We start from the raw sequence: 12,277 nt of genomic DNA, 5'->3' as shown, positions 1-12,277 counted from the left end.
CTTATGTGCTTGTTAAAACCATCTCAGCTAGCAACATACTTACTAAAAAGAAATCTCTCCAATTAGCTCTAAAGCACCTGTGACTCTAGAGAGATTTAAAGGAGGACACACAGATCATTAAAACTTCACATGTCTTAATCAGCACTATGAGGAATATTAAATCCAGCCGAGAGCTGGGTACTGCATGGAGATTTAACAAATCTCTCAAGGAGTTACGGGCCAATGGCAGAAACAAAGTTACTCCTTGTTTTAATGGGTCCCATCGAGGGCCATTAGAATAGAAACGCTATCGGGAAATGCAGGTCCCAGAGGTAGTCCCATTGGGGCTGATTAGCAGAGAAAGTCAGAGGCACTGATTAAAGTTAGACAAAGGCAGGGACAGGTCTGTTTCTGTGTCAGGTAGCCCCCGCTGGTTACAGCGAAATGGTCAAGCCAATCATTCCCAGCCCCTGTGAACGGCGACCCCTTCATTCATAAATTCCATCAGACCCCAGGGAATAAGGGAATGCAAGGGAGATGGATGGCTGCAAGGAAACTGCCATGTAAACACTCCTCAGATTCTCGCTAGGTTAGCCAAGACAGCACAGCCCAGGCAATTCCAGGTTTCTAGGCCTCAGGGAAGGAGCTCAGTCAACGTACGTGGGTTGTGACAGGCTTTGCTGTCCTGCCCACGAACCCCAGCTCTGCTTCTCCCCCTCAGTCAGAACCCACAGCCCCCTCCACTGTTCCATCTCTAGGTTCACACACACACACACACACACACACACACACACACACACACACACACACACACACACAGCGCTGATCCTGCACCCCATTCCCAGCCTGCAGCCCCTGTTATCCCAGCCCCGGGCTGCCCCACAACCCCATACTCTGCTGATGGGGTTCAATCCTGATCTGCAGCCCCCTAGACTCCCCCCACCCATGCACAGTTCTGTCATTGCCCCTCAGTCCTGATCTGCAGCCCTCTGTTCTCTGCTGAAGTCTATTAGTCCTGACCCACAATCCCTCTGCTCTCCCAGGGTTGGCTCTCTTTGCTGCTTTGGTGACATGCCTCAGTCCTGACTTACATCACCCCTTGTATTCCTGCCCCCAAACCACTCCCCGGCTAAGCCAATGCATCACAATAGCGAGCTACAACCCCCCTATCATTGCTGTCTTACCCCGAACACACAACACTGACAATGCTCCTCTGTCCTGACCCACTGCCAGTCCAGTTCACACCCACTCCTCTTTGAACGCTCCAATCCTGACAATGCCCTGGCTAACCCAGGCCTGCCACCCTCAGAGCTCTGGTATTTCTCCTGAGTTCTGCCCCAGAGCACCCCCTGCCGGGCCAGGCCTGGGACAGAGCTGAGCTGTCTCAATGCATGGAAAAGCAGCTTGTGCTTTCCTTCCCCTATTTACGCACACACACACCCCCTCCGCTGCTATGCTCCTCCAGGGCCACACCCTCCAGAGTACATTGGGCTTTACCTGTGACAGCCCCTTACCCATGTGCATGGAACAACAAACCTATGTCAATCGACAACCCACGCCCCTGCCAAAATACTCCACATTGCACAAAACTTTGATATTCATTTTGGATGTGCGAGTGCGCACACACACGCACACACACACACACGACCTCAGTCCATCCAACAGGGCAGTCCACACACACACCAGATTGCAGCCCATCAAACAGGGGCAGTAAGTACACACACACCCCACAAGCCTTATTGCCTCCAGAAGGGGGTAACAAGACACACATGCATACACAAACACAAATACACACATACTGAACAGGATTCATTTTTCCACCGGGGGGCACAGAGCCTATATCCCTCAACATGGCAATGACAGACAGGTGCAAGTGAACACTGAAATGCTCATTTCATGCAGCAGGAACACACAGGTACACACCCACAGAACAGGGCTGTTTACCACCAGCAGGGCTCACCCAGTGATTCCTGCACGAAGATGAAGTTCTGATCATCAGTTTAAGGCACTCGACCAGCTCTCAGAACTCTCAGCTCAGTTTCTGGCTTTACCACTGGTCCTGCATGGGGTACTGAGATGGTGACTGAGGGTGAAGTTTACAAACCAAAATGAATGGGAATTGTGTCTCCAAATCCCACAAGCAGGCTAGAAAAAAAATCTTAACCTTAAACCCTGTGGACCAGACCTTCATCTGGTAGAAACTGGCCATAGCTCCATTTGATTCACTGGGGCCAGACCCCAGCTGGTTTCAATGGGCCATAGCTCCTTGTGTGAATCACTTAATTGTCGTAAATCACTTAATAGTCTCCATGCCTTGGTTTCCCTATCTGTAAAATAGAGATAATTGCACTTCTCACCCTCACAAGGTGTTATGACATTAAAGTCTGTTCATGACTGTGAGATGCTCAGACACTACATGGATGAGGCCTATGTAAATACTAGAAAATATAGAAGGCTGGATCCTCAGATGCTGCAAATCCACCTTTCTGTGCCTCAGTTTCCCTTAATTTAACATGGGGATAATCCCCTCTCCCTGCTTCACATGAATGATGGGAGGTTACATTTATCGTTGGTTGTGGTGTGCCCAGACTCTACCATGCTGGGAAGGATTTAGCTACCTAGATAGATGTAATCCCAAACAATGGGCCCCAACCCCACTGAGATCAAAGACCAAGTTCCCATTTGTCTCGGTGTTACCAGGACTGGGGCCTACGTGCGTTACTTGCTGATGAAGTAACAATACAGAGGTAAATTTCTGTGGGTGCCTGGGGCACTGTGAACCAGTCCAGATTTCAAGTGTCCCGACTCAGCTAAGGAGCGGTTTTGGTTTAGCAGTTTTACACTCAGACTTTCAGGTCAGAAGGAACCATCATGAACATCTAGTCTGACCTCCTGCATGTTCCAGGCCCCAGAACCTCACCCACCCACTCTTGTAATAGACCTCTAACCTCTGGCTGAGTTACTGAAGTCCTCAATTCTTGATTTAAAGACTTCAAGTTACAAAGAATCCAACATTTGTCTAGTTCAAACCAGCAAGTGATCCATGCCCCATGCTGCAAAGAAAGGCAATAAACCCCCAGGGTCTCTGCCAATCTGACCTGGGGGGAAATTCCTTCCTGATCCCAAATATGGGGATGAGTTAGACTCTGAGCATGTGGGCAAGACCCACCAGCCAGACCCCTGGAATAGAATCTCTGTAGTAACTCCGAGCACTCCCCATCTAGTGCCCCATGTCCAGCCATTGGAGTGGTTTGCTAATAGCAGTTGCAGATGGGCCATATGCCATTTTCACTGACAAACAGGAAGCATTGATCTGGATCATGATCATGCTATCAAAGTAAAAGCAAGAGACTGAGAATAGGGTGCATATCAAAGAAATGCTGTTGGCTTCATGTGATCACTAGAGGGCAGCAAAGAGTAAGAAATAAGAAGGAAGCAGCATTGTAGGGAATGGATGGAAGGAGACAATAATTCACGGATTTTACGGCCAGACAGGACCACTGTGATCTTCTAGCCTACTTTCCTGTTTAACACAGGCCATGGGACGGCCTCACTTAATTCCTGCTTCTAATGCAGATAGCTGTGCTGCGACGAGAGCAGATCTTACAAAAACACATTCAGAACCGGGCAGCTCCTCTGTGAAATGACAATGATGAATATGAACAACATACAACACATGGACCATCACATTACTAGTATTATCACCACCTTCTACTATTGATTGTCATCTAGTGAGTGGTTTTCAAAGTAGTCTAAGCCAACTCCAGCCCATACATTAGTATAGCACCCAGAGGCCCTAACTGAGATCAGGGTACCCTTGTAGTATACCCTAGTACAAGAAACAGTCCCTTCACCCAACAGCTTACAGTCTAAGCAGAGAGGGCAGAGAAAGGGGGGGAGGGAAACTGAGGCACAGAGCAGGGAAATGAGCTGCCCAAGGTCACACAGCCTGTCAGTGGAAGATCCAGGAATTAAACCCAGGGCTCCTGATTTAAGTTTTACTAGAGGAAAATTAGAATACAATTCATTCAGACTTGATGGTACCTTGGAATGAAAATTAACAGGCATGTTTATATCATCATTTTGCATTACTATGACACCCAGATACACCAGTCAAGACCAAAGCCCTGTTGTGCAGGCTGCTGTAGAAACACAGTGAGAAATAACCCATGCCCAAAAGAGCTTATGATTAGGCTCAAAAGAATTTAAATTTTATTGGTAATGCCTATTTCACCGAACACACACAAACCAACAACAAATATTTCCATCATTAATAATCAAAATTTACAGAGAAGCAAAATAAGAAAAATGCTGCTTGAGAACAGAGTTTGATTTCAGGCTATTTACTCTATATTTTGATATGTGATGTTGATCATTTGTGTTTTAATGTTTATAGAGCTTTAACTTTTTGAATTTCAATGTCTACTGTAATTAAATAATTATTGTCTCACCCCTCCCCAATGTCTGACCTCCCACATTGTTTCCTGCAACTGTGAAAATGTTTTTAAAAAAAATTAAAGTTGGAAAAAAAGGATTAAAAATAAGCTTCAATATTATCTGCTGAAGTGTTAGAAAATAAATCAAATTCTGTCAAGCCTACTTATAATGGAAATAGACAAGACAGACAAAGGGTGGGAGGGAACCAACGGCCCCGCGAAGTGAACATTACACTCATTAGTTTAACGAAGTTATTTAATCATATGAAGAGTGTTGGGAAATGTCATGATTTCATAGGTTTTGTAGTGTTTAGGGCCAGAAGGGACAATTAGATTAGCTAGGCTGATCTCCTGTTGTATAATACAGGCCATAAAGTCTCACCCAGATACCCCTATTCAGAGTGGGGCAAAATTTGTTGGCTAAATAGTTTATTTGGGGGGAAAGGCAATGTTATTCATCCCAAACTAGTCACCAATTTTACAAACATTTGCCAAATAGTTTTGGGCAATTTTGCAGGGGTTAGGGGATTTAGGCACCTTTCAGCAAACAACAGTGCTCTCCTTGTGACCTTTAGTCCCAGGGTTAGGGCAAGTATCAGAGGGGTAGCCGTGTTAGTCTGTATCCACAAAAACAACAAGGAGTCTGGTGGCACCTTAAAGACTAACAGATTTATTTGGGCATAAGCTTTCGTGGGTAAAAAACCTCACTTCTTCAGGTGCATGCAGGGTTAGGGCACTCCCCTGGGACGTGGAAGGCCCAGGTTTAATCCACCCCTCTATGTCAGGGTTGGGACGGGCAGCCTGCGTGAACTGGCCAGGCAATGAGTAGCAGGGCTGGGAGCAAGCCAGGTCAGAATGCCAGGGCCAGGCACCAAGTTGCAGGCAGCAGGTAAATAGCAGAGTCGGGGTTGTGCCAGGTCAAGAGATCAAGAAGTTGGTGTCAGGTTATAAACAGCAAGCAAATAGCAAAGTCACAGACAAACCAAGGCCAGAAGCCAGAGTCTAGAGCCCATGGTAAGCAAAACCCAGAGCAGGCAGACACAAGCACTGTTGCTCAGATAACCCCTCCCCACCCCCACTCATGGCTTCCTGGTTTAAATACTAGTATCAGCCAATCAGTGGGCTGCGAGGGGCCACCAATCAGGCCCTGCTGGGCAATACTTCCTGCACAGCCTCATTCCACAGGGCCCTCCACACACACACACACCCCACCCCACCCACCCACCCTTGAGCTTACAGTGGTGCTGTGGCCGCTTCAGTAACCCCCAGTACCTATGGGCATAGGTTCTCCTCCTGCAGGGACTTATAGCCTATGCCTCCTAAAGAGGAAGGATTAGCACTGTGGTCTTGCATATTGCAAAAGAGCACCTTAGCTACTAAGCTAGTCTGGTAGGGGAGTAAACTGAGTTTCTCTTGGCACAGGTGTTCCCTGTTGTATAAATAGTCATTGGCACTGCATTAACCTTTCATGCCCCAACTATCAGGCTAGAGTTATTTGCATATTCACTCTGTCCCAGTGCATTATGAATGATGCTGTACTGCCACTAATGATAGCCAAGTAAGCGTCCTAACCACTGAGCTAAGCATTATAAAGAAGGTACCTTCACCTCTACCACAGCTGCCCTTTTGGGAATGGAACCTAAGTCCCTCCCTTTTTTTTTTTTTTTTGCCATAACTAGCCAGTGAATTTATTGAGCTGATCATCTAGGTTGACCCCGTAAGTCTGTCTCTGATTCACTTCTTTCAAAGAGACTCTCCCATCCTGTTGGTAACAGCCTGCATTCTTGGTTCCCAGATGGGTTACGTTGCATTTTGCAGTGTTAAAACACATTTTGTAGGACTGTGACCATTTAACCAGGTGATTCAGATCTCTCTCCTCTCCTCTTCATTATTTACCACACCACTTATCTTTGTGTCATCTGCAAAGTTCACTAGCAAAGATTTCATATCCTCATCTGGATGCACCAGAGACAATAAGGCCAGATTCAAGTACCTACATAAAGCAGATAAAAAGAATGAAGTGACCACAGTGAGATGTGATCCACAAGTGGGGAAGGATTTGCATCTTCCCTATGTTGCCTGGATTTTCAGGATGGATGAGATGATGTAAACATAACAGACGAGGATGATCAGAAATGAGCTCATTCCTATGATAACATTAGAGATGAGGACCACTGTATCATTGAGGAAGGGGTCTGTGGGAGACAGATATGGCCAGGGAAGGATCTCGCAGCTTATCTGACTGATTCTGTTTGGCCAAAGAAGTCTAACAATTCAAGAAGAGGACATTCACCAGTGCCTTCAGAAGCCAAATGACCCAAGCACCAATGACCATCTGAATACAGGCAGCTCTGTTCATGATCTCCATGTAATGTAAGAAGTGAAGTGGCATATATACCTATATCAGTCATAAGCCATTGCAGAGAGAATGTGATAGATAGATAGATAGATAGATAGATAGATAGATAGATAGATAGATAGATAGATAGATAGATAGATAGATAGATAGATAGATAGATAGATAGATACTCTCCAATGTTAAATTTTAATAAAATTGTAGCCTGGTGTTTAAAATCCATCTATCTATCCCAATGTCTGTCCTCATGCACTTTCATGACCTGATCACCATTTTAGAACAGGACCCGGTGGAAATAACTGGATATTTATAGTTGAAAAATTCTGTATATTTGGCTGTCTCCTTCTTCTACACCCTCTGAATTAATTGTGTTTGCTTTCTTAGGACCTGATTCTGCAAACACGGTAACACTTGAGTAACTTTGTGTAGTCTATCACAGTCGAGGGCAACTGCATCTGTGTTTCCCCACTATGGTCCAACAAGGTCACCTGCTCTAGGCTCCCAGCTTCCCAGCTTCACCTCTCTTGGGTGGAGACACATGTCTCTCTCTCTCCTGACCAGGGTTATTCCAGGCCACACTGTTCCCTGCCTAATTGCGAATTCCCCAGCAATATGGACTGCCTCAAAAGGCCTGCTTTGGAGGATTTCCTCTTCTCCTCTGAGGCCATACGCAGAGTAATTGCCCACAGTTCAGTCAGCACAGAACTCTCTATAAGCAAGCACAGTTATTATATAGGTGAAAGCATTACAGAGAAAACATCTTAAAACAATAACAGAACTTACATGCTGTGACGGGATCCCCGGGGTGCAGCCTGGGACCGTGGGACTGCTGTGCCCCTTTAACTCTCTCCAGCCTGGCTGACTCTCACAATGCCTTGCTAGTGACCAGCAGCAAACCTCTCCAGGTGCTGTTATCACTCAGCACAACCGCATGTGGAGACCCCACAGCCAGCTAGATTGCATGAATGCTCCCAGAGCCACTCATGAATCACACAGAGAAAGGCACCAGAGCCAAATCCCTTAGCTCCCAGCATTGTACCTCAGAAATATACCGTCTTTCACTGCTCAAGACGAGCAGTGCAAATTTATTAATTGGTTCACCACTTCATCAATGGAAAGTGGGTATACACCAGCCTTTGCAAACCTGAGCACATTTGCCACTCACTTCAGGCAAATTCATTGGTAAAGGTAAACAGTAAAAGAAGTTTATTGACTACAAAAGATAGAGTTTAAGTGATATTAAGTGATACACAAAAAGTCAGAGTTAGTTACCAAAATAAAATAAAATATAGCCATGCAGTCTAAACTCTCAACCCTGTTAGACTGGGCAACATGTAGATTAAGCTGTTTTTCTCACTCCACTGGATATTGCAGTCCATAGTATACAGATTTCACCCTTGAAACCTGGGCCAGTCTCCTCTGTTGGAGTCTTCAAAGTGTCCTTGTTGCTTGCAGCATAGGTGGGGGAAGGAGAAAGGTCCAACATTGGCCCCCTGTGTTTGGTTTTATACCCTCAGTCCATGTGCTTGAAAACACAAGTCCAGGCATGTCTGGGTGGGCATTGCTGAGTCTCCAGGGAAGGTTAAGAAATTCTCCTGGTGTGGCCTCATGCAGGTGAGTCATTGTGTTGTAGCTCCCTTGCTGGACAATGGTTGTTGATGGGTTGATTGATATCCCACCCGGGTGTTGGTTACTTTCCTTGCTGTTGCCTCTGGGGAGCTAATATCTGGCTGATATCCCAAGTTAAAGCATGTTTTAGTGACCACCATACAACACAATTCTCATAACTTCATATGCATCAATGATACACCTATATGGACAGAGAAATGACTTTCAGCAGATCATAATCTTTCCCCGATACCTTACAAGGCATGCTTTGTATGTAAGATCATGATTATATAAAAATGAGGAATATGGGGTTTCCAGGATGCTCCCCACAGTATAGAACATCACACATGCATGCTAATAAGTCTACCAGAGATGATTCCATCTCCAACAAGGGACCTGGCCGGTGATCAGTCTTTCAGTACTCACACAGGTTTTGTTTTTTTGTTTTTTTCCCCCCAGTGGTTACAAGTTAATGACAGCTGTTCTCTCAGAGCAAGCACACCCATGAATCTGAGAGTCAGTTTTATCCCATTTGGGTCTCTGGTCTGGTCCTCATGTGACAGGTGATCATCAGATAATGGGTTTCTCCTTAGGATGCAGCTTTAAAAGGATGGTTCCAGGGGAAGGAATTTGCCTTCCCCTCCTCCCAGGTATTTCCTAGCATCCCACATAACTGTGGTTGTCTAGCACATGATTTCAAGGATTCCTTTGAAGCTCATAACACCTCCAAAGATTTACATGAGTCACAGTTCCTCGAGAAGTTATAGACAATCCCACAACAGCACATAAACCTTTTCATTTTTAATACAGTGAACTCTGAAAATACTTAAACGTAATTCAATAAGGTTAAACTCAATTCCACTTTGTACAGTGTGTATAACTTGTACTTTCCACAGATTGCTGGGACGGGCTCGGAGTCAGCAGGTTATGATGATGGGTAAAATAATATAGGAGAATAAATGCAGACATCTATGGTGTAATCTTGGCCTTTTTAAGTCAATAGATGTTTTACCAGCGTTTTATATATGTTGGCTCCATAGCTCAGGGGTTAAAACATTGGTCTTGTAAACCAGGGTTCGTGAGTTCAAATCTCACTGGAGCCTAGTCTGTTAATTTGTATGATCAGATTGTGTTGTATATAGGGGGATATCTGAGAATTAACTCCCAGTGTTCCCCCAGCCCCCTCAATTTTATCTTCTCTATAGACCTGCCACAATGAATGGATTTTTCTAGGACGAAATGGGGGCTCAGGTTTCTGTCCAAGCACAATCTGCTGTCGAATCAGAAACTAAACTAGATTCCTCTTGTTATAGCTGGTGAAAGCCAGTGAGGAACCCTTGGGGCAAATGCTGACCCAGGTTGTGTATGCCTCCTTCAAAGTCCTTGGAAATCACCTGGTATTTACTAATGGATCAATCAGTGCTAATGGCCATACCTACCAGTACCCTGCCTCTCTGTTCTTCTCTTGGCAGGCAAAGTAATTGAGCATGTAAGAGGAGAATCGGAGGGATGGGCATTAACATGGAAAAGATGAAACCAAACAAGAGATCTCATGGTCTATCAGTAATGATGAAATGGACTTAGAACTGTCCCAGGAGTCAGGACATTGGGTTCTATTCTTAGCTCTGACAGTGACCTTCTGTTTGACCTTGCTGCAAATACTTCAAATCTCTGTGCAAGAGTGGGCCATCTTTATCCTCTAGTCTGACCTCCTGCATAATACAGCCCATAACATCTGGTTGAACCATAACCTTGCTTAGAAGCACATGAAGTCCCACTATGGCCCAGATTTTCAAAGATATGCCTAAAGATGTAGACAGTCACCTAGTGGGTTTTTCAAAAGTGCCAAGACACCTGACTCCCACTGAAATCAAGGCACGTAGGCAGGGTTGAAAATCTCACTAAACCCCTATCTGCTTCTTTAGGCATCAAAATACCTTTAAAAATCTAGCCCTGTATGCTTAAAAAGTACCTACCAAAATGGGACCCCACTCTTGGTTGGTGTCTCTATCTATTCCTGTTATAGAAATAATACATAGACATAGAATCATAGACTTTAAGGTCAGAAGGGACCATTATGATCACCTAGTCTGACCTCCTGCACAACGCAGGCCACAGAATCTCACCCACCCACTCCTGTATCAAACCTGTGTCTGAGCTATTGAAGTCCTCAAATCATGGTTTAAAGACCTCAAGGGGCAGAGAATCTTCCAGCAAGTGACCCATGCCCCACTCTGCAGAGGAAGGCGAAAAACCCACAGGGCCTCTGCCAATCTGCCCTGGAGGAAAATTACTTCCCGACCCCAAATATGGCGATCAGCTAAACCCTGAGCATGTGGGCAAGACTCACCAGCCAGACACCCAGGAAAGAATTCTCTGTAGTAACTCAGATCCCACCCCATCTAACATCCCATCACAAGCCATTAGGCATATTTACCGCTAATAGTCAAAAACCAATTAATTGCCAAAATTAGGCTATCCCATTATACCATCCCCTCCATAAGCTTATCAAGCTTAGTCTTGAAGCCAGATATATCTTTTGCCCCCACTGCTCCCCTTGGAAGGCTGTTCCAGAACTTCACTCCTATGATGGTGTCATAACTATAAAGGGAAGGGTGACAGCTCTCCTGTGTACAGTGCTATGGAATCCCTCCTAGCCAGAGACTCCAAATCCTTTTACCTGTAAAGGGTTAAGAAGCTCGGGTAACCTGGCTGACACCTGACCCCAAGGACCAATAAGGGGACAAGATACTTTCAAATCTTGGGGGGGGGGGAAGGCTTTTGTGTGTGTGTCCTTTGTTTAAGGGGTGGTTCGCTCTTGGGACTGAGAGGGACCAGACATCAATCCAGGTTCTCCCCATCTTTCTAAACAAGTCTCTCTTATTTCAAAATTGTAAGTAAAAGCCAGGCAAGGCGTCTTAGATTTACTTTGTTTTCTCAACTTGTAAATGTACCTTTTACTAAAGTGCTTATCTTGTTTGCTATACTTTGAACCTAAGACAGAGGGGATTCCTCTGAGCTCTTTAAGTTTGATTACCCTGTAAAGTTATTTTCCATACTGATTTTGCAGAGATGATTTTTACCTTTTGCTTTAATTAAAAGCCTTCTTTTTAAAAACCTGATTGATTTCTCCTTGTTTTAAGATCCAAAGGGGGTTTGGATCTGTATTCACCAGGAGTTGGTGAAAGGAAGGAGGGGGGAAGGGTCAATTTCTCCTTGTTTAAAATCCAAGGAGTTTGGATCTGTATTCACCAGGGAATTGGGGAAAGGTTTCTCAAGGCTTCCCAGGGAGGGAATTCTTAAGATGGTGGCAGCGGACCAGAGCTAAGCTGGTAGATAAGTTTAGAAGTTTTCATGCAGGCCCCTACATTTGTACCCTAAAGTTCAAAGTAGGGATACAGCCTTGCCATGGTGGCACAGCGGTGGGATCGTTTTAAACCCAAAAGCCAGTAAGAGATTTTTTTTTCCTTCTAGCTGCTTGGAGAGCAGAGCTGAAGGTAGATGCATATCTTATCTCTCCTTGCCTGAAGGCAGAGGTGTTAAGTTTTTTTAACAAGGTCCTTTGTTAAGAGAAGGGTTCAATTAATGAGCAAACGACTGGTAAAAGGAATTTACAAGCTGAATTGTTTTTTTTTTTTTTACATCCTTGTGAGTAGCTAGTTAGAAAGTCTCTGTTAACTCAGCAGCAGCCAGAGCTGAGTACATCCCAGTTTCAGTCAACTGCAGAGGGGTGTAGCCCAGCACAGGAAAGCAGGAAAATGACTACCAGTGAAGCAGCTAACAAACTAGAACTGGCCAGACTAGAAGCAGAAGAAAATGAGAAAAAACATCAGAGACTACTTCAAATTAAAAAACTCGAGAAAGAAGCCAAAGAGGAGGCCCACAAGAGAGAAATGGA

The 12,277-nt window shown here is 45.0% G+C and overlaps 1 protein-coding gene and 1 non-coding gene across 2 annotated transcripts in view; both read left to right on the top strand.

The window, feature by feature from the left end:
- LOC135886051 (cytosolic phospholipase A2 gamma-like) overlaps positions 1-12,277 on the top strand; it is a 979,292-nt gene that overhangs the window by 424,677 nt on the left and 542,338 nt on the right.
- TRNAT-UGU (transfer RNA threonine (anticodon UGU)) lies at positions 9,410-9,482 on the top strand. The gene has a single exon. It is a non-coding gene; the product is annotated as a tRNA-Thr (tRNA).

The sequence above is a fragment of the Emys orbicularis genome, chromosome 12 (assembly GCF_028017835.1).
Source record: "Emys orbicularis isolate rEmyOrb1 chromosome 12, rEmyOrb1.hap1, whole genome shotgun sequence".
NCBI classification, from domain to species: domain Eukaryota; kingdom Metazoa; phylum Chordata; order Testudines; family Emydidae; genus Emys; species Emys orbicularis.
This window is presented reverse-complemented; position numbering and strand designations above follow the sequence as displayed.